Genomic DNA, 22,276 nt, shown 5'->3' on the forward strand with positions numbered 1-22,276 from the left:
AACTAATAAAATAGTACTACCTATAGAAAACACTCTCCACGCGTTTGGAGCCAGGGACAAATATTTTAGGTACTTATTAGGTATTACTTATCTAAATCAAAATTCATTTTATATTATTCAGGCAACGGGTTTAATGATTATAATCATGGTACCTACTTAAACATAATAGTTATGTTTGGTATTCTTGTAACACCTGTTTTTAGACTTCCGACAAGGCTGAATCGCATGCGAGTTTTTTTTTTTGACGTGACTTATTGTAGATTTGTCGCAGATGGCATTAACTACTTGGCCGGACAAATGGGGAGCGCTGAAGGCTCTCACCCGGTAATCGCATGCGAGTGTGTGCCTCCGCGCTTGGAAAAAGTTGTGTCAAATTAACATTTATCGAATGACGATGGCAACTTAAAAAAGATTAAGATGACCAAAGACTAGGCTGTATGGGTTAAGCTCCCTTTGCATGCCTTATTTTTAAAGTTGCCTTATATAAGGCGAATTTAAACAACAACAACAACAACGGTGTGCCACGTCAATGATGTTGAAATGATGTTAAAATCTTTTCGTGAGTTTTTTTGTGATTATTATCTCTGAACTTTGGCTAAAATAAGTTCCACATGTCCATGACAATGGCTTAATCTCACTATCTTTCTTTCAGTGTAAAGCCCTCAGAATAATAATAACTGTAAAACCACCTAAAAATCATTGGCTTACTACATTGACTATCGATTATGCTGTTATACCGTCACACGTAATGTGGTTTACCTATGTTTCCGCGTCTTAACGGGGTAGGCAGACCTGTAATATGTCGTTTTGTTGCAGGGTTCAAAGTCCAACTTGGATGTCTATCTTCAAGGGCTACCTGGGGAGTTCCCCATTAAGATAATGTTGTGCTTACACTCGGAGTAATTGTCTTCTACATCTAATCATGCTTTTCGTATAGGACCTGCTATCCAGCGGTTTGCTTCATGATTTTGCCTAAGACCTGCCGTCCAGGCACTTAATATATCACTTTTTTGGGTGAAACTTTAGCGTTTAAGTGGTTTGACTAAGCTTTGCTTGATTGTAATAACAGGATTATTCCTAAATTTGTGTTATCATGAAATAACCTAGACATGCTAAACTCTTTGCTGTATAAGAAGAAGTAATGTTAATATACATTTTTTAAAAGTGAAATTTTTAATTCCATCCCCTTTGCTTTGCTTGCAATAGGAGAGTATCATGTTCAAGGCGCCCAATCCTACTCTCTATTTTTTGCACTCTATTAAGATCCCTTTTATTCTCTGAGTTCGGCAACTAACACCTATGCCCTGGGACCAACCCTTTCTCAATGCCCTGCCGACGGCGTCCTAGAGGTAGGGTGGGCTCATCCCCACACAGAGGCTACGCAGGAAGTTTCATCCTTCGAAATATCCATTACAAGATTTTTAAAGCAGAATTTAACTTAACGAGGCCTATGTTTGCGCCAGCCTGTATTTACATGATAAATGTACTTAATTTTTTTTTTCAATATTCTACCCCTTCGAGGATACAGACGTGATGCTATGTTATGTCCTTTATTCCCTGTAGTTCTAACTGATCAGTTCTACCGTAGAACTATTGTATTATTTCACAATATAAAGAAGGTATAGGTCTTTTTAAAACAATGTTTATAAAAATATATTATTATATCAAAATGGAGTTTCATTAGTTGCAGCCATTTTCTCCACATAAGTACCTATAATTATTATGTTTCTTAAAAGGTAAGTAGCTAGGAAAATAATAAGAGGAAAATTAATTGTAAGTATTTGTCTATTTAAACCAAATCATAAATAAAAAGAATAGGTCTAATACTACTATTTATATAAAAACAACGAACTGAAAAGTATAAGAAAACAGCAAAACAGTTTTTACCATAACTGTACAATAACGTCAAAACTCGCTCGACGTAAAGGGAAAATAAGGCCACTCGCCGTAAAGAGAGTCGCCGTAGCGCGGGTCGCCGTTCGGAAAGTCGCTGTCAACGCTACAATTCTTCCTAGAATCATCCGATCCTATTAATTACTTCAAATTATTATTGTCACAGTCTTTCGTAGCAATAAAATACCTAAATCAGACAATTCGCAAGTCAACATCCCACACTACACGCCTTCCTCAAGATGACTAATTTTGATTCTCGACAAAAATAAGAAAAACCCGATCATTCCCCAAACGCACTGTTTACTTTTCCTCATGAAACACGTATATTTTCCTCGTGGTCGTCTTCGGATAGTAAGGATGGTATGGATGTACGCATGTTGTTCGCTTCGTGAAGATAAACAGCGACATTCTCCTGGCCAGGCCTACACCGATATCGATGCTCTTGTGCCTCGGAATATCCATAAAAGGTACGTCGTCTTCATCATCTCCACGTTTAAGACAACTGATTTTTCTAAACCTGCCTGACAGTTTACCGAAATCCGGCCTCAGCGCGGACCTGACGCTCGACAGTCGTCGCAATAAATGCGTTTTCTTTTTAGTTTCCTCGCCTCTTTTAAAAGTTTTCCCATTTTCCTGGTCTTCGTCTATCCTTTCATCTAACTCAATATCGTTAACGTATCCTCGCGTAGTTCCAGCGACTGCTGCACGGCCGAACACTCCACTCATGACGTTTTCCACTAGTATTTTTATTATCACATTTTAATAACCGCTCTATTCGTGTATCACACCAGAATTGTGGGCTTTGTCTAATTTTGGCATTGATTGAGTGTGACGCATGGAACGATAAGATATGAGGATTATGTTGATTACAAACGTATCTTTTGACATGGAAGAAAGATGAATTAATTTATAATTGTAAAAAATGTATTTCCCGCGGCCATTGATGTTTTATCTGCATAACAAATACTGCAACTGAAACTAGAGGTAAGTAAGTGAAACATTTCCTCGTAAGTACCTAGTTCACTCTAGTTCTACGTAGTTTAAGTAGTTGGTGGTAAATGACTCACGCGAACTCTGTGAGTTAGGTATTTTTACCTACCGTGTGTTGATATGGTATTGATTAAAAACCACTGTAACTAAAAAATCGCAATCGTGACAAATTGTCTTCGACCTTGTGGGCAGTAACCGTGAGATCTTCCGCTTTATCATTGTTTGGGCTGTACTCCTTCGTGGCGTAACCGTGGTATCATATTGAGTAACCCTGCTTACTTTTAAATCCAGAAGCCAATCTTATCTGTCATCGTAAAGTACTGTGCATGCACTATGGTGTTTGAAACCCGTAGATTAAAACACGCAGCTGTTGCATGTATAAGGACGTTGGCCGGGTGCCTTTTTCATAACTTTTTTTTACAAATGGCACGTTTACTTTTATAGTTGTGGCCGTCGCAAGGTTGAGGCGCGTTCGCTCTCATTTTCCGTCTGACGTAGCCTCGAACTGTGCGCTACCACAACGCGATGTTTTGTCACTATCTTGACTATTAAATTTTGTACTGGAGGAACAAAGAGAGTGAGCGTGCCAGTAATAGTCAGTCTCGAACGTATTGCGCAGGCGTCAGCGTCAGAATAGTTTTCCCATTGGTGTGACCAGTGACGAACAGCAAGTGACAAATACTGAGTCACTTTCCGCTGACTTTTCACACAGTGTTTACATGGTGTACGACTGTGAGAGTGTTACAACGTTTTAATTTAATATTCCAAGGTGAGTCCCATAGGGTTAACTATCGTCTAATATGTATTAAGAGCTGGTGCTTACTAACAGTAATTAGCCGTCCACTAATATAGTTGTTGTTATTTTAACAGTGTTTATTTATTACACACAAATAAATGTCATGTGATGTTTTAGCAGTGTTTGTGGAGAAGGTTAATACCTTCTCCACAAACACCTTTTGTGTTTGCGATAATGAAGTAGATATACTTATATCTATCTAATATTACTGTGTTGTTTTGTGCACTGGCTTTGATAAACAGGTAGGTAATGTGATATACTTAATTTTCCACTAGAATACTAATTTTACTTATTATTTCTAAAAGTTTCTTTTACAACATTGAATTACCTATATATCTACTAGGTACTTATATATCTACCTACGTTTCGCAGTTTAGATTTATATTTTTTAACTACTACACTTATCTACTAAATTAGATGTTAAGCAGCTAGAGCTGTAAACAGGCTTAGTGGATTATTGAAAAATAGGTAGGTAAGATAAGGAGGAGCTCGGTGGCGCAGCGGTAAACGCGCTCGGTCTGCGATTGTTGAAGTTAAGCAACTTTCGCAAAGGCCGGTCATAGGATGGGTGACCACAAAAAAAAAAGTTTTCATCTCGAGCTCCTCCGTGCTTCGGAAGGCACGTTAAGCCGTTGGTCCCGGCTGCATTAGCAGTCGTTAATAACCACCAATCCGCACTGGGCCCGCGTGGTGGTTTAAGGCCCGATCTCCCTATCCATCCATAGGGAAGGCCCGTGCCCCAGCAGTGAGGAAGTTAATGGGCTAATGATGAGGTAGGTAAGCCATTTTATCAGTTTGTTAACATTGTTAACTAATCAAAATCTATGTCTAGGAATCTTAATTACACGTGGAAATTCATAATTGATTATATTATCCATTTCTTCTATACTTATAATAAATCTGTAGAGAGGTCAATTCTGTACATTAAATATTTTTTCAAAATAACTATCAGGGGGTGATAAGTGATCGATACTGATGCCAAAAATGCAATCAGTAAAATTTTTGTCTGTCTGTCTGTCTGTCTGTCTGTCTGTCTGTCTGTATGTTCCTTATAGAAACAAAAACTACTGGACGGATTTTAATGAAACTTGGTACAATTATTCTTCACACTCCTGGACAGGTCATAGTATACTTTTCATCACGCTACAATCAATAGGAGCAGAGTAGTGAAGGGAAATCCTTTTGTATGAAAAACCTAAACCACTCAAGTTAGACTTTTGAAATTTGGCATGCAGGTACCTTAGATAACGTAGAGGTGCACTAAGAAAGGAATTCCCGAAATTCCCACGGGAACGGGAATTAGCGGGAAAATCCTTTTGTATGAAAAATCTAAACCACTCAAGTTAGACTTTTGAAATTTGGCATGCAGGTACCTTAGATAACGTAGAGGTGCACTAAGAAAGGAATTCCCGAAATTCCCACGGGAACGGGAATTAGCGGAAAAATATTTTTGTATGAAAAATCTAAACCATTCAAGTTAGATGTTTGAAATTTGTCATGCAGGTACCTTAGATACCGTAGAGGTGTACTAAGAAAGGAATTCCCGAAATTCCCACGGGAACGGGAATTAGCGGGAAAATCCTTTTGTATGAAAAATCTAAACCACTCAAGTTAGACGTTTGAAATTTGGCATGCAGGTACCATAGGTACCGTAGAGGTGCACTAAGAAAGGAATTCCCAAAATTCTCACGGGAACGGGAATTAGCGGGAAATACCTTTTGTATGAAAAATCTAAACCACTCAAGTTAGACATTTGAAATTTAGCATGAAGATACCTTAGGTACCGTGGAGGTGCACTAAGAAAGGAATTCCCGAAATTCTCACGAGAACGGGAATTAGCGGGAAAATCCTTTTGTATGAAAAACTAAACCATTCAAGTTAGACGTTTGAAATTTGTCATGCAGGTACCTTAGGTACCGTGGAGGTGCACTAAGAAAGGAATTCCCGAAATTCCCACGGGAACGGGAATTAACGGGAAAATCCTTTTGTATGAAAAATCTAAACCATTCAAGTAAGATGTTTAAAATTTGGCACGCAGGTACCTTAGACACCGTAGAGGTGTACTAAGAAATGAATTCCCGAAATTCCCACGGGAACGGGAATTAGCGGGAAAATCCTTTTTTATGAAAAATCTAAACCACTCAAGTTAGACGTTTGAAATTTGGCATGCAGGTACTTTAGTAAACTTAAAGCTTAGTTGCAACAGAATATTACAAAATTCCCACGGGAACGGTAGTTAGCGGGAAAAAACATTTGTATGAAAAAATCAAATCTAAGTAAAAGGAGAAACTGACTGACTCAGTGACTGACATATCAACGCATAGCCTGAACGGCTAAATGTAGGCATTTGAAATTTGGAAGGGACATAGCTTAGGTACCGTAGAGGTGCACTAAGAAAGGAATTCCCGGAATTCCCACGGGAACGGAAATTAGCGGGAAAATCCTTTTGTATGAAAAATCTAAACCGCTTAAGTTAGACGCTTGAAATTTGGCATGCAGGTACCTTAGTTAACTTAAACCTTAGTTGCAACAGGATATTGCAAAATTCCCACGGAAACGGGAGTTAGCGGGAAAAAAACATTTGTATGAAAAAATCGAAACCGCGTAAGATAGATGTTTTCAATTCAATTCAATTAAATTATTTATTGCATTCCATGTAGTACAATGGGGTGTTACATAGGCATAGGAACTAAAACATGGACCCTGTAGGGCACAGCAACGTTGAAGGGAAGAGAGGAAGTGTGTATTAAAATTAAAACTCAATGAACAATCAATTAAAAAAAAATCAATTCAATCAATTGATTCAATCTAGCATGCATGCATACCTTAGTAAATATAAAGTTTATTTTTGGCTGTATTTTGAAAAATGGGAGTTATTGGGAAAAAAATTGTATGAAAAAATCTAAACTGCATAAGTTAGATGCTTGAAATTTGATATGCACTCCCACACACACAAAGATCTCTCTCTTATATAACACGCCACGCGGACGAAGTCGCGGGCAAAAGCTATAAAAACTAAAATTCCTTGTAATCGTCATACCTGTATTCTGAGTATTATTTATCTGTTTATCAATAGATAACACCGACCAATGATAACAGAGAGATAAAATCGGCCATTTTGTTTCTCACTACATACATTCGAATGTGGCAACTATTGCCTCTTATTTAAAGTATTAAATATTCCCTCTCTGTTGGTTGTAGTGTAGGTACATGTGATAAGGTGTTTTATAAGATAGGTCACCTCCGCATTTGTTTAAAGGCGTTACGTGGCTAGAGAATGGGTCTGTGTTTCTCATTCGACTGTGGGGATTGTGACGCCTGCTGCAATCCTTGCTGCTTGGCGCTGAGCGCGTGCTGCCTGATCCCGTGCCTGTGCCCCAACGCGTGTGGCCAGCAGCAGCAGCATCCGCCCCCGGTGCACGTCATCCAGCAGCCCCCGGTTGTAATCGAACAGGCCCCACCGCCACCCGGATACTACCCACCGCCGCCACACGACGGAGGTTACCCCGGTGGCTACCCGCCCCCGCAACCCGGCTACCCGCACCCAGGATACCACCCACAACCCGGGTACCCGGGATACCCACAGCAGCCCATGTATAGATGAAAAGTCGCTTGAATAATTAAGGTCAGTGATATGCACTAGTGGACGGCTTTTTGCACACTTCATATTTGCTAACTTACATTATTTATTGTCATGCATAAAATCTTGTAAAGTAACTCATTATTGACTCATCTTCTCTGACATATGCTAATGGATATTAAGCGCGGAGTTGATCAGGTATTATGTATTGTGTTATATTAACAAACCTTTTTATTTCTACTACATACACAGCATCATGCGTGTATCCTTAAAGGAGTAGGAAGAGGTTATACACAAGTTCCATGTAATCCTCTTTTACAAAGACAAACATACGACAAAATTCACGCCTGTGATCCCTAATAGGGTAGGCAGGCTCAAGCAATTGAACGACAATATGCAGCCACTTTTGTTACGACGCGGCGACGTCTGGTAATCTTGCACTGTGTGTTATCTCCTTATCTCCCTCTTTATAGTACCTACCTTTAATTACAACTGTAATTAAAGTGGCTAACCTTTTACAATCGATTGCGCCGATGTCATTGACGTTACATTATTGTCATTAAAAACCCTGCCACGTCATTTTATACCTACCTAACTTACTGTAATCGTCACCTTGACTCATCCATTTTCCGACTGTTTTCGTTATCAATTTCCCAAGCGTGCCTTGTTCAAGTTTAACACTGTAATTTACTTACGTTAACGAGAAAATAGTGACTTATAATCTTTTCTTCTATCGTGTTAGTTATGAGGTGGATTATGAACCTCATCAACCCTGGTGTCAGGGTTATTATTGAGTGACCAAAGGCCCCTGACATGGCTCATGTAACAATTGCGTACTTACTTGTAATATCGCTCTATTTAACTATTTCGCAAATATCTAGTTAGCTAATGTGTTAATAAGTCTGTTTTATTAGACACTGTTAATGTCAACAACAAATGTTGTCGGCAGAACTTTTAGAAGATATTTTAAGTGTACAAAAATATTAGGAAGGTATGAAATGAACATGAAGTAGGAAGGATACAAGGATCATCTTGCACTACCGTCTATCATTGAACTGAATTGAATTAACAGCGTCTAACAACGGCCTCCGTGGTCCAGTGGTTGAGCGTTGGGCTCACGATCCGGAGGTCCCGAGTTCGAATCCCGGTGGGGACATATCACAAAAATCACTTTGTGATCCCTAGTTTGGTTAGAACATTACAGGCTGATCAACTGATTGTCCAAAAAGTGAGACGATCCGTGCTTCGGAAGGCACGTTAAGCCCTTGGTCCCGGTTACTACTTACTGACGTAAGTAAGTAGTCGTTACATGACCCATTTCATGAGCCTTTGGCGGCTCAATAATAACCCTGACACCAGGGTTGATGAGGTTGGTTATTCACCTCACAACCCACACGATAGAAGAAGACAGTGTCTAACAAAACAAACAGGTAAAATCATAACTTTTTATTTCTATAGATTCGATATTGCATTAACTAACTTGAATTTGGAAAGCTTATTCTTCTAAAATTATCCGCAGTGAGTATTTAATTAACTTATTAAAGAGTTAATTTTGTCTTTTTAGTGAAAATAATGTACTAATATTTCAAAATCATAAGACGGAATGTTCTTTCAAAATTCAAATTCCATTGTTTAACTATTGTGTACGGAAATCTCGTCGTTAGGACGTTGCTACAAAGTGTAGCTACAGTTCTGTTTTCTGCAAATCTTTTTCCTGCTAAGTTTTCCTATAAGTAACCTATGTTTCGCGAGTGTTTCTGAACCCTAAAATCACAATGGCTAACCTTGGCTCATACTTGCAGACTAAACATACACAGTAGTAACAGTATGCAAGAAAATTAACATGGCCATAACAAACGATAGAACAGTGTACGACATCTCAGCATTGCAACGAGACTCGTAGCTAAAGTGTGTTTGCAGTGATTTGGTATCTTGTTGACTTTATATGTTTTTCAAATGTTGATTCTATGATTACGCCTGTCACTCCTTTTACCACTAGTACCGAACGCCCACAAATCTTTATATCATTGCGTGCGTATAGTTTTATGTCATTGCGTGGCTTTAATCTAATAAGGGGAAAATTTAATCACCTTATTAATTACATTCCCGAATTTTTCGGTCGCGGTGCAACGACCGCGGTCATGTTATAGCTATACAAAGAAGTTTTTTTACGTGACTTATTTTATGGTTTGCATGAGGTGGTATTAACTTCTTCGGAAATCCGTTTAATAATGTAGTAGGTATGTGTAAGGTATCTAAATCTTCAAAAGTGTCCTTATATTAATGTCATCCATTGAAAATATAAACAAAGGTTCCTGCAGGCTGCATTTTATTGTCATACCTACACAGACACAGACAGTTGATATGCACATTTTATCGTTAGTATTGTCTTGCATGGTGAGAAACGACAAAATGTATTTGAATATTCCCTTTGTTTCCCTACTACTGCTTGGCACTACCAGTCGAGTTCCATATTGTTTATGATCACGGATAGGAGGAACGTATTATCAGGTTAGGTTCCTACTACCAATAGCCGTGGCTGCAAGTCGTCTGCTGACAACTTGTAGATCTGCTTATCCCATGAATAGTCACATCGAGTAGGTCACTGGTTTATTCATTTATTGTACACAGAAGTACACAAGAACACAATTTAACAACAAAGTCACAACTTATTTGATTTATATCCTACACCTACTTATTACAAGACTAACAAGCCCAATCTCCTCATTCCAGGATGGGTTGCAATATCTCGTGCCGACCCTGCTGCTGCTGCTGCATCCCATGCCTATGCTGCGACTGTTGCGGCGACCCCCCCAGAGAGGTCCATGTTCACCACCACACACCGCCATCGACCATCGTCGTCCACCAACCTGTACAACCCTCCGCTCCTCCGCCGTATAGAAGATAACCTCTGGAACATGACAGACATTATGCATGCGTTTTTAAAACAAGTACGAAATGAAGCAAAGATTAGCACTAGCCCTCGCGGCTCGGCATCCGCACTTTAGCGTGAATTATATCGAGGGATTCGACCAATGACCGGAGGACGTCTATCTCCGTAGATAGCATTTGCTGCTTTACTCGCCTAAACCAATGGTTGTAGAATTTGTTCTCGAATTCATGTTTGGATGATAAACGATTATCACGTGCTCAGCGGTGAAGGAAAACCCACGTTCCCGAGATTTTTTTTTTTTGGCAGTATGTGACCTAAACTGTATTGGGCTGGTTTTCCCTTCGCGGGTTGGAAGGTCAGACGGCAGTCACTTCTGTAAAAAACCGGACCTGTCAAATCTTCAGGTTAGGTAAACGGAACATGTGAAAAACGGGATAAGGCTAGGGAGATGATGATGATGATTGGCCAAAGTCCTTGATATAATTCGCGGCGCGTGCGGCTCGGTTGCCGTGCAGGCTCCCTACAGGCGTTATTGTGTCCATTAAATCCATTAAGGCCATAAGGCCCCTTTAAAGATGCCTTTTATAACAAAACCTAAATAACCTTTTTGTTAACTATTTTGTCTGGAAACCCGGGGCTTACGAGATTATAACTGGATTTTCAAAGCACTGCAATTACAGTTTTCATTTAAATAAAGTACATAAATGCGTCTGCAATCTGCATATCGTTATGCCAAATTTATTTTAGGAGACATGGGGCTTCCATACGGCTAGTGGGAACTATTCGAGAAATAATAGTAGGTAGGTATGTACTCACTAGGAATAGTCGAGAATACGTACTGAAGATTTGCATTTTCCACCCTTATTTAACAATGCCGATTGACAATCTTACATTCAAAACGTAAGTACGGTCACGAGTACTAAGATGTAACTTTGAAACCATGTCACATAAACTTTTTTGACAAATGAAACTGTAAGTCTCATTAAATGTCAAATATGATAGTGCGACAGGGTTCTAAAGTGGGTACATGATATTGCCCATGACTGTACGTTGAACAACTAAAGAATGCCTATAAAGAAAATAATAGAACACCTTGGCTTTGCTTCTTCCTTTTTTGTATTTATTCATTCGAACACGAAGCATTCTGTTTGTCTTTTTCTTATAAGCCAGCATGAAAATACCTATGTATGTATAAAACAAACCATTCTCTTATTTGACGTCATATTGACAACGTGACGTCATCGACCATTGAGACATAACAATTGAATATATGTTTGAATTACGACAGCAGAACCTTGCGTCACGATATCATCATGACACAGAAAGAATGCTAAGTTATTGTACTTAGGTACTAGCTACGGGGAAAATAGAATTAATAACTGAACATAACTCATTCATGATCGATTATGTCCACAAACATATTAAGTATGCTTAGTTAGGTTGGTATATCTGATGTATGAAGTGTTAATTGCTTCATTTTTGAATGCTTAGAGCTCAAGCGTATTTTTGGCACAAGAAGCTTATTAAGAAAATAATTTCCATTAATGTGTTACCAAAAATAATATGATCCTGGTTTAACACCTTCAATATAAGTATTAAGTACACTTCTAGGTATTACCTACCTGCCTAACATGACATGGTGATAAATTATCTTTCGATTCAGCTGGTATCCAATCATTATAATGTAAGGAATATTTACTAACTCATATTTTTTTAAAAAGACTTAAGAATGATTGTTGTTTTTTTTTTACAATAACAAGTACATTTGTGCCCATGTCCACATTTCTAAATCAGGAAGTCAATAAGAGTCAGTACAAACATAGGTAATAATAGGTAATAATAAATACTTTCTTTCTTTCTTCTTTCTAAACACATTTTGTAACATTTCGAATTTATTTTTTATTAATTAAGCATTCCAGAGTCACTAGATATTAAGAACTTCTGGCTTAGTTATAAGTGCTATTATTACCTATATTCAGTAATATCTATTCGAACAAAATTCTTCCTACAATTTCATGTAAATAATATGCTTCTTATTGTAATAAAGATATTTAAATGTTATCTAAAATAAATATTAAATAATTAAAATTACAAAAAGTAAATAGTTTTAAGTGTATAAAACTTAAAAATGTATCTAGGATTTAGTACCTTTATTAAACTATAGTTTATTTGCATTTTTAAATAAAAAGAAATTTAATTTATTCACAGAAAAGAGTTTTATTAGTTGTACACAGGAGAACACAAAAAACAATTTAACAACAAAAGGCACATTGATGGAAATACTGGGATAGATTCTCCCACTCCGGCTAGGTTGTGAGAAGGTGCAGTAGTTTTTTAGGCGGATTAGTCGTTCGTAAAAAATGAAGATTCAAAGTGTATGTTACCTACTGAATAAATACATATATTTTTAAATTGAATATGTCCATTGCAAAAAACGTGGCGACAAAATAGCGCTGCATCCAAGCTGCATCACCTTTTATGACGGCACATAGTAACTATTCGTTATGCGTTGAATTCGTTGATTGGTATTGTAGATTGTTTTAAGTTTACGCGGTTATTATCATAATTAAAACACATAATAACGGGTTCTTACCGCGTTTAAATGGGGATATGAGACTCCCGATATTTCGATACTGTTGCAAGTGCCATGATCACGGGATGACTGATGAGATTGGAGTGGAGTAGGTAGATCCATAATTTTCTACATATCTGTCTACCCTCTTTCTTTGCCGCTTGTTTATGTTTTTGATATCGGAATGTTCGGAACCATCTGAACTGGCACCAAACTCACTACGACAAACCGCACTCACTGTGTTCTCACGTTTTTTCTCCACATTAGGCCGTTTCAAGCTTTTTACAACACCTACTACTGGATTCCACATGGTCGATAATTTGAACCCGTCTTCCCTGTTGAAATTTTTATGTTTTCTGATTTCAATAGCCTCTTTTACGAGTCTCGGGATGTAATGACGTTCTGTCGATAATATTTGTGGATTGTTAAACTCGATCCAGTGGTTAGGGCCCGACTCCAGTACATGCTCAGCTATAGCAGATTTCTGCACGTCGTTTTTCTTCATGGCACTAATATGTTCTTTAATCCGGCAAGAAATAGACCGTTTTGTTTGTCCGATGTACGAACTACCACAACTACAGTCTATTTTGTATACGCCGGGGCTCTCAAACGGAAAACAGTCTTTCGGGGAACGTAGACTCTGTGCGATTTTCTTTGAAGGGGTAAATAAGTATAGTTTTTATTAAATATTTATTCAAAATATTTCCTATCTTATCAGTAACTCCCTTCAGATATGGAAGAAATGCTGGCTGACGTTCAACCCTGGGTACGGTCGTCTTGACCTTTGTTTTTGGCCGCAAGGCTCCAACATCTATCCTATAACCATTATTGCGAAGAACCTTCTGCATACCCCGCGAAGAGCTGTAGGTAGATACTGTGTACTCCTTACAAAGATATCATCATAATGAATATTATGCAATTTTTTTTAGTTAGGGAGGTTTGGTTGCATAGGCAGAGATGGGAGTCATCGGTACGGTAACGCAGGACGGAAGGGGCAAGTCACAGGGCCTGTAAAACCTGAACCTGACAGAGGGCAGCAGGAACTGTCAGTACTTTTCAAGGGCGGAGGAAAGGAGTCCTAGTACGGCTTTGAAATAGACTACTCTGGGCGCCATCCCACTCGCGTCAGACAGAATACTGCAGGGCCCTATTTTTCCCTAAAAAAGTAGCATGGAGGATGCTACACCGATAAGAGCATGGCTCTTAAATTAGTGACGATGAGGTTTTAGTAATTTGGATGTTTCAAAACTGCCCATAGAAAGTGAAGTTAGATCACAAATACGTATTAAAATTATAATAAGAAATACGTTTTTAATATACGTAGTAGTAGTATATACGTAGTTATTAAAATAGCATTTCTTATTTGTTTGGTTAATAAACAACAAAATGGCAATTCAATAATACAATAAGTACAAAAAATAATAATACCAAAATGGTCTGAATTAATTTGCTATGAATAAAATGCAAACAAGAGTAAGTTAACGACTACATTCCTAAATGTTATGAATTAAACAAAAATAAATTATCAATTATTATTGTTATACGTAAAATTACAGGAAATTGTTTTTAATTAACCCATCAATCAATCAAATTGATTAGTAATGAGAGGCTTTATAGACGTATGTCAAGTTTGTCTAATTAATTATGTTTATTAATCTGTTTTGTAACTGAAATGTGACCTGCCAGTAGGTGTTCGGCTTTCAATGAAGTTTCATTGTATAACATCGTTTGTTAAATCATATTTTGAGTTTTACAAGGAGACTGTTGATTAGGTAAGCATGTATAATCTTCCAACGGTAAGGTAGTCGAAAGAGGGTCTGCATCAAAGCAATCGCACATATTTTTGACGTGACTTCGTGAATCTACCTAATGTCATGTATTTTTAATATGATTTAAGTGCTATAAAGAGTTTTTGTATTGTTATATTGACTTATTGTAGATTTGCCGCAGATGGCATTAAGTACTTGGCCGGACAAATGGGGAGCGCTGAAGGCTCTCACCCGGGCGTCTCAGCACGGTTATTGATTTAAATGCGTGCTGTTATTGCGGTACAGTCTGTCTGATGGCAGCCTTAGGTTCCACCTGCTTCCCGTGTCAGTTTCAGTTTCGTGTAGTTAATTTAATACGTTAATAAGTTATATATTCTCTGTTGGATTGGAATATATAGATATTGTGTTTAGTTGCTTGTCATCTTGGGCTTGTCGTAAAAGGTTTTCTCTCCAGCAAGTTGGGCGAGCTATGTGTATGGGACATACCTAATAGTCTACCATTTATGGTCAGTCACATCTCTAGCGCGAGCAAGCCGACGCGTCTCAATTTTTGTATGTTGTAATTTAATATAATATCCTAAGTAATACAGTTCATTCAATTATTTGTGTGGGGTTTTATTATAAATTTACCAGCGCTCCCTACACTATTCAGGGTGTAACTTTGAGAGATGATTCCAACCATGATTCTGAGTTGATTTCAAGTGGAATTTTCCGTCGCAAAAGTATGGATCTGAAAATATTAAAAAAATGAGTACATTAAGATTTTCATGAATATTCTGACAGGAAATTCCACTTCATATCAACTCAGAATTATGGTCTGAGTCATCCTCGTCAGTATTTATTACGGTGTCATTTCAGTTCATTATTTTGAGTTATTATCAAGTGGACGTTTTCATCGCAAAAGTATAGAATTAAAAATAATTAAAAAAAAAAACAAAAAGTTATGAATTTTAATAAATTACTTGATATCAACTCAGAATCATGGTCTGAATCATCCCCCTCAGTATTCGTTATGATGTCACTAACATCCTGTAGGTATACTCGTAGGGAATTCCAGGGTATGGACGATCATACGAGTATCCAATTTAGGACTTCAATATGAAGTGTAAACTAAATATTGTTTTGAAGATTTTCGATTAGTTACCATAATAATTGTCTTATACTATCACTACTACAAAAATGTGGGGTTTCTTTTTTCATAAACTATCGTAAGCCAGTTTCTTGATAGTCATCATAGTGTTTTTTTTTTCAGGATGGGTCTTTTACTGTCTTGTAGTCCGTGTTGTGGCCCCCAAGGCGACGCCGGGTGGCGCTGTAGCCCCTGCTGTTCGTGCTGTGGTCCTGTCCCTCCCGTGCCACCTGACGACGACATTAAGTTCATACCACCGCACGGGCCTCACCACGGGCCCGCTAATGGCGCCGCGCGTCACATTATTTTATAGCCTGAACACCGAATGTCCTTTCTAAAAATAAAACAGAAATCCAACTTTCTAAAACTAAAATCCAAACCCTATTGTTTAACTATTGTGTCTAGAAATCTAGAGCAAGTCAAGTTGGGAAACATTACGAAAAGTTTATTTCGATAGTCAATTGTTTTCTATCAATAAGTACGCTTTATTCCATAAGTAATATGCTATTTTAGATACGAGGAAACATATTATCTAAAAAATGGAACCTATTTAAAAATGGTTTTTTGGACAAAATATTAGGTACCTATGTAAGTGACAAGCTCTGGTTGGCTGATGATTATGTAATATATTATATTTGGTATAATAAAGATGTTTTATTAACCTCTATCACATTCGCTTCGTTCACCTCACGAAGTATGATGATAGATAGCGACTACTTTAGGCGAGTACCTATCTGACACTGATGGGGTTGAGGTGTAAGAAATCAACCGAACAAAAAAACGGAGAAGGTAAAACCAGGTCAATACCGATTTAGGTCACATACCTCCGAAACCTCCGTGGTTTTCCATACGATGTTTTCCTTTACCACTGAGCACGTACCTGTCATTTATCATCCAAACATGAATTCGAAAGAACAATGGCGAGCGCCCATACAAGTTTTTATTTAAGTCCAAATTACATCGTCTATTCATCAAAAATATCTAAAATGAGTCTATATATGTTCTTAAACATATTAGTCTTAAAATAGTTTAGGCCTGTGCTGGATTAGAACTTGCGATCTCAGAGTGGTAGTCAAGCGCTCTTCCAACTAGGTTACCAAGACTCCATGAAAAGAAAAACTATAATAATAATAACCAAATAGACCAAGGTGGTTAAAAAGGCCTATCCTCTATTAAAGCAATATTGCTATTTTACTTTTATATGCGCAAATGTCAAATAGCAATATTTCTTTTTTAGATGAATTGCTTCGATGTGGCCATTTTAACCCCCCCTGATGTGATAGGATAACAAGTGTTAGTTTAAAAATGTGTACATAAAACATTTTTTTGATAATGTCGCATGTAATAGTTATCATTATGTGTTTCATAGTTGATAAGTAAATTCTAATCAACACTTAGTCAGTACCTAAACCAAGGAAAAGTGATAAAATATGTAGTTATCGACAGATATTGCTATCTTATCTTTTGCATCGCAATCACAAACTTCGAAAATTTATAAAATGGTGTCGTTGTGAATCACGGCTCACAAACAACAATACACCCGAGTTGTTACGTAAGTCTATAAAGTCATATTTATTAAGGTTTTTCTTTCTTCTCCTTGCGTCGTATTCCTCAGAGCTGAGGGTCGTGACCTTGCTTCTGCGTCATCTCTCGTACGATCTTTCTCTGTTTCTGTGGAGGGCGTAGTGAAGTTTTTCTGACATAATAATTATAATATCGTCACTGGAAAGGCAAAATTACGTAAGCGCCAAAATAGGTATTTTGGGTTTTTTATATATTCGGAATCAGCGTTTCATTCTGCGTCGATCTGTCTGGGTAGCATTGCGATACGAGCACTTTTTTGGCGCTTACGTAAATTTGAAAATAGTTGACTTTTTTCAATTCCAGTTTCTTAAACGACAAGATTTTGGTGTTTTTTTCGTGACTGGTGTATAAGTAATATTGTGGTCCTATATAATAACTACATATTAACTTTAAGTAAATTTGGCATTCTATAGTTTGAAAAGTATCATTTTATTAGTAATTTTGGACTACTGAAAATAAAAAATAGACTATGTATAAGTCATTTTTATTTACAGCTTTTAAAATAAGTAAGGCGTATAAGAAAAAAATGTCTTAGCATGTTTATGCAGTGAATGGCGTATAAGTAATTTTGACTTACAGTATTTAGAATAAGTAAGGCGTGTACGTAAATTTGCCTTCGCATTTTTATGCTGTTATTAAGCAAGTTTGTGGGCTAGCAGTAAGTTTCCCAGGAAGTTATTTTTTAACAATAGATCTAAAAGTAAAACTATTTTAGAATTGATTTTATAATTTATTAGCGACCCGGCTTCGCTCGGATGCAATGCTGAGGAAAAATGAAATTATTTACGACATCACATTAAAATCCTCAATAATAACAGTATTTCTACACTATTTATTGGATGTTATTATACATACCTATAATCTTTTCTCTTGAATCACTCTATCTACTAAAGAAAATTGCATCAAAATCCGTTGCGCAATTTTAAAGATTTAAGCGTACATAGGGATATAGGGACAGAAAAAGCGACTTTGTTATACTTTTTAAGTTCTGTCGTTTGCATATTTAGCGCCAATTTTGAATTGAGAACTCAAAATTCAAATTTGTTGGAATTTCGAATATCAAAACAATTGAAAGCATTAGGATTAATGCAATTGTTTAGTCACAGCGTTGGTTTGAATCTGTCAGGTCACGTACGAAAATGAATCTTACAAAGAAAAATTTTCTATAACTTTCGAAGAGGCCTACTGCGACTTCAGTGTTTCAAACAGTTAAAATCTCTATTCCACGATGAAGTGCCATGTCTGCGAGCCATCGAACGCTGGTATTTAGAATTCGAGCGTGGACATCCGCCTTCACTGAAGATAATATCGTTGCTGTGAGACAACTAATCCTCAAAAATCGTCATGTGACATACCGAGAATAGAGGCGTTATTAGGCATTTCAGGGACAACCATTTAAACGATATTGAATGAGGCACTTGGTGTGAGAAAACTAGTTTGCCGTTGCATCCCGCATTTTCTGACGATCATAAGGTAGCCCGCGTCAGATGGTGTAAGAAAACTCTTCAGAGGTTCAACCGAGGAGAGTCAAATCACGTGTACGACATCATCAGTGGTGATGAATCTTGGATTTATGCTATTATCCTGATTCCAAACAACAATCCACAGTTTGGGTCTTCCAAAACGAGTCAAAGTTGTTCGCTCTCGAAGCACTTCAAAGAAGATGGTGGCTACCTTCGTGGAGAAAATCGGTCATGTTGCGACAATTGCACTTGAAGATCGTAGGACGGTTAATGCAGATTGGTATACCACAAGTCATCGCCGAACTTCGAAAATCTAACCCAAAGCGACGCATGACGATGCGCAGGAGTGCAGGATGCTGCACCATGACAACGCAAGCTCACACACCGCTCGTCAAACGATTATTTGAAGCAGGAAAACGTAGAAATTCTTGACCATCCTCCATACAGTCCTGACCTAAGCTCCAATGATTTCTTTACATTTCCTAAAATTAAAAAAGAAACTCTTCGCGGTCAAAGGTTCCAGTGCGGTGAAGAAGCGGCCAACGCTTTCAAGTCAGCCATTTTGAACACTTCTACTTTGGAGTGGAATAAATGTTAAATAACACCTGGTTCGAGCGAATGGAAAAGTGTATTAAACTTCGTGGTAAATACTCTTAAAAACAATAAGGGGAATTATTGAGGAATTAAAAAGACTTGACCCTTCCAGAGACTTGACTCGACTTAGAGCCACGTATGCTTGTCCTAATTCAAACAATTTTGAGCCCAAATATACTACTGCATGGTCGACTGTGCTGCCCTGCATATGTTATGTTATGTTAGTGGGCTCTGTTTTCCGCATTTAGACTCTAAGGTGGCCCATTATGCGTGTAATTGTTGACTACGTAAGCCAACCTATCTCCTTCCAGAAGCTCAGAAGCCTCCTGGGGATTTCACAGGCTTCGCGGAGCGACCCCACCCAGCGATCCACTGTGCTGCCCTGCATATTATGGACGGTGGATGACAATGACAAAATTAAGGGCAACATCCTTCTTTCAGTCATTTTGTAATATCGTCCATCTTGGATTTGAAATTTTGACATAATGACAGTATTCTACTAGTGTAGTCCTATCTTTGATACCCATATTGAGGGGGTTGTGGAAAAATATGTACCTAGTCCGCTATTTTGGAACGGCGGCCATCTTGGATTTTAAATTTTGACATAATCACAGTATTCTACTTGTGTAGCTATTTCATTTGATACCCATATTGAGGGGCTTTGGAAAAATATGTAATCCCCCATTATGTACCGGCTGCCATCTTAGATTTATAATGTTATTGATTTTATTATATTGTATTGACATCGGAATTAAAGGTGCGTACCAAATTTCAGATCAATCTGACAACAGGAAGGTACTTAAATTGCAATATCTAATTTTGATACAAATATACCGTACGGGTTTAGCTAAATAAAACCGTTTAACCCTTTCACGGACAGAGACCATGGGTCATTGGTGGTTCATAATAGGTAGTATGGCACCTTGGAATCGGAACGTCCGTATACGTTCTGTCTTTGAAAGTGTTAAAAAGAAACTTTTACAAACAGATAACGGGTTGTACGCTATTATTTATATTTTATGAAACTTTATTTCTGGCACTTCAGTATTTTAATAGCCATTTTTATAAATCAATTGAAGTAATAAGTAGTTTAAGGAGGTATTAAGAATAATTATTTGTCTCTTACGTCTTTTTACCCATGTAAGATATTACAAAAACTTACTTTAAAGAATTTTTGGTGAACTGACATAATCAATCGATCACTTTTTAGGCAATTTTTACATAATGAGAGCAGATGTGTAAAAGTCGTTACAGTAACTTTTACTCCGCTAACATTACAGTATTATTATATTTAAAGAAATATTGTCGTTCTCGTATGCATTGTCTTAAGAGCTGTAAGTAATTTTGCTTCCAAATAATATTTTAACCAGATGGCGGTTAAGTAAATTTGCTTTACTGTAAACTGAAGTCATTTTTACGTAAGCGCCACTATATCCTAAAATAGCAATCCAACAGTTATAATATGTATTGCTGGACATAGAAAATTAAAAAACAATGTAACCTTACCTTGACATCATCTAAATTGGATAATTGGGTAAAAAGTTATGATAAAAAAACGAAAAAATGAAACTTTAAACGGCTTTTTCTCGAAATGGCCTTTTGGCGCTTACGTAATTTTGCCTTTCCAGTGACGTATTCATCTGGCCTTTATTTTACAAGAATTTAAAGTCAAAATAATCATTTTGGCATCAGTGTGTATAAGAATTATCTAGTTACTTATATAATTTATTGGAGACGTACCATCAGCTCGTTTTGGATCGACGACATTGTCAAAGTCACACACCAGAGCCATATGCGGAAAAGGTGTAAATACCAACGTGTATACCTACACAGGACATACTTAGTCAAGAGATCTTAGTGATTACAAAGAAACAAGTGGCAATCCATGTGTTGTTAAGTCTTTTGCGCAGGTTCTTCTCCTTAGCCATAAATATTCAATCTTGTCATACTTCTCTGTCTTGCTCTACATTCATCAATCGTTTGATATAGGTACGCGTGTCAGTTCAGATTTTTTTTTAAGGAAATTTCATCATTCCTTCAATTTGGTCTATTGAAACGTGTGTATGTGTATTTCAGGTCATGGGTAACTGCTGCTGTTGCTGTGGGGATTCTGGTGGTGGTGGAGTGAACGTGGTGGAGCAGCCAGGATGGGGCGGTGGTGGGGGGGATCCGGGCTCTGAAGTTGTCGTAGTCGACGGACCTGGCGGCATGGGCATGTCTAGATGACCTTCGTAGTACAAAAGCGCGGCGTACTGTGTAGTTAGCTTGTAATAGAAGTCTCATCTTCTTATCGTTTGGATGGCATACTATATTTTTTTATCAGCGTTGCCATGTTTGTTGGATCCACGAAAAGTTCTTGTCTTTGGAGATGTAAGGAAGTTTTATAATCTCTAAAGGGCAGTGGAATCCAGAAAATAATCCCGCTCTTTTCGTTCAATAAATAAGTTGATACGTAAGTAGGTACATGCGCTGTGCGTAAAACGAAAGCGGATTAAAATAAAAGTGCGTGTGATGGATAAGGCAATGTTACTATATTGTAAACAAAGGAGATGATATAGACAGATAGACAAATGTTAAAACAACTACAGGCACGTTTGTTTATTACCGGCTAGAGACACAGTAAAATGCAGTTCCTCTGTAGACACAGAACTGAAGCCTTTCTCCAAAGATGATAGGCTAAATTAATGTACTTAATGTATAAGAATAATTGTAAATGGACCAAATATTAAATAAATAAATATTTTTCCACGTTTATTTCTAGTTTGATTGAATAATTAACATTTAATGTATTGCCAATGGTAATGACATTGATATTAGGGTAGCCATATTTATTATAAAATTAAGACAAGTAAGTACCTGTAAAAACTAAAAAATATAATTAAAACTAATCGTTCTTTATCTTTTGACTTGACTCATTATACGTTTACTACAGGGTTGGTATTGTATGATATATGTGCTACAGGTAACGCTTTCTAAGTAATAAGCGTTATTTGACCAAGTGGTCGGACAATGG

The 22,276-nt window shown here is 37.4% G+C and overlaps 2 long non-coding RNA genes across 2 annotated transcripts; both read left to right on the plus strand.

Moving 5' to 3' along the window:
• The first annotated feature begins 2,977 nt into the window (after positions 1 to 2,977).
• On the plus strand, positions 2,978 to 16,242 carry LOC126370491 (uncharacterized). Its single transcript, XR_007566881.1, has 4 exons — positions 2,978 to 3,652; positions 6,939 to 7,304; positions 9,993 to 14,496; positions 15,746 to 16,242. It is a non-coding gene; the product is annotated as an uncharacterized LOC126370491 (long non-coding RNA).
• A 413-nt stretch (positions 16,243 to 16,655) lies between these two features.
• Positions 16,656 to 22,008, plus strand: LOC126370494 (uncharacterized). Its single transcript, XR_007566884.1, has 2 exons — positions 16,656 to 17,174; positions 21,340 to 22,008. It is a non-coding gene; the product is annotated as an uncharacterized LOC126370494 (long non-coding RNA).
• Positions 22,009 to 22,276: the final 268 nt, after the last annotated feature.

This window comes from Pectinophora gossypiella, chromosome 10 (genome assembly GCF_024362695.1).
Source record: "Pectinophora gossypiella chromosome 10, ilPecGoss1.1, whole genome shotgun sequence".
Classification (NCBI taxonomy): domain Eukaryota; kingdom Metazoa; phylum Arthropoda; class Insecta; order Lepidoptera; family Gelechiidae; genus Pectinophora; species Pectinophora gossypiella.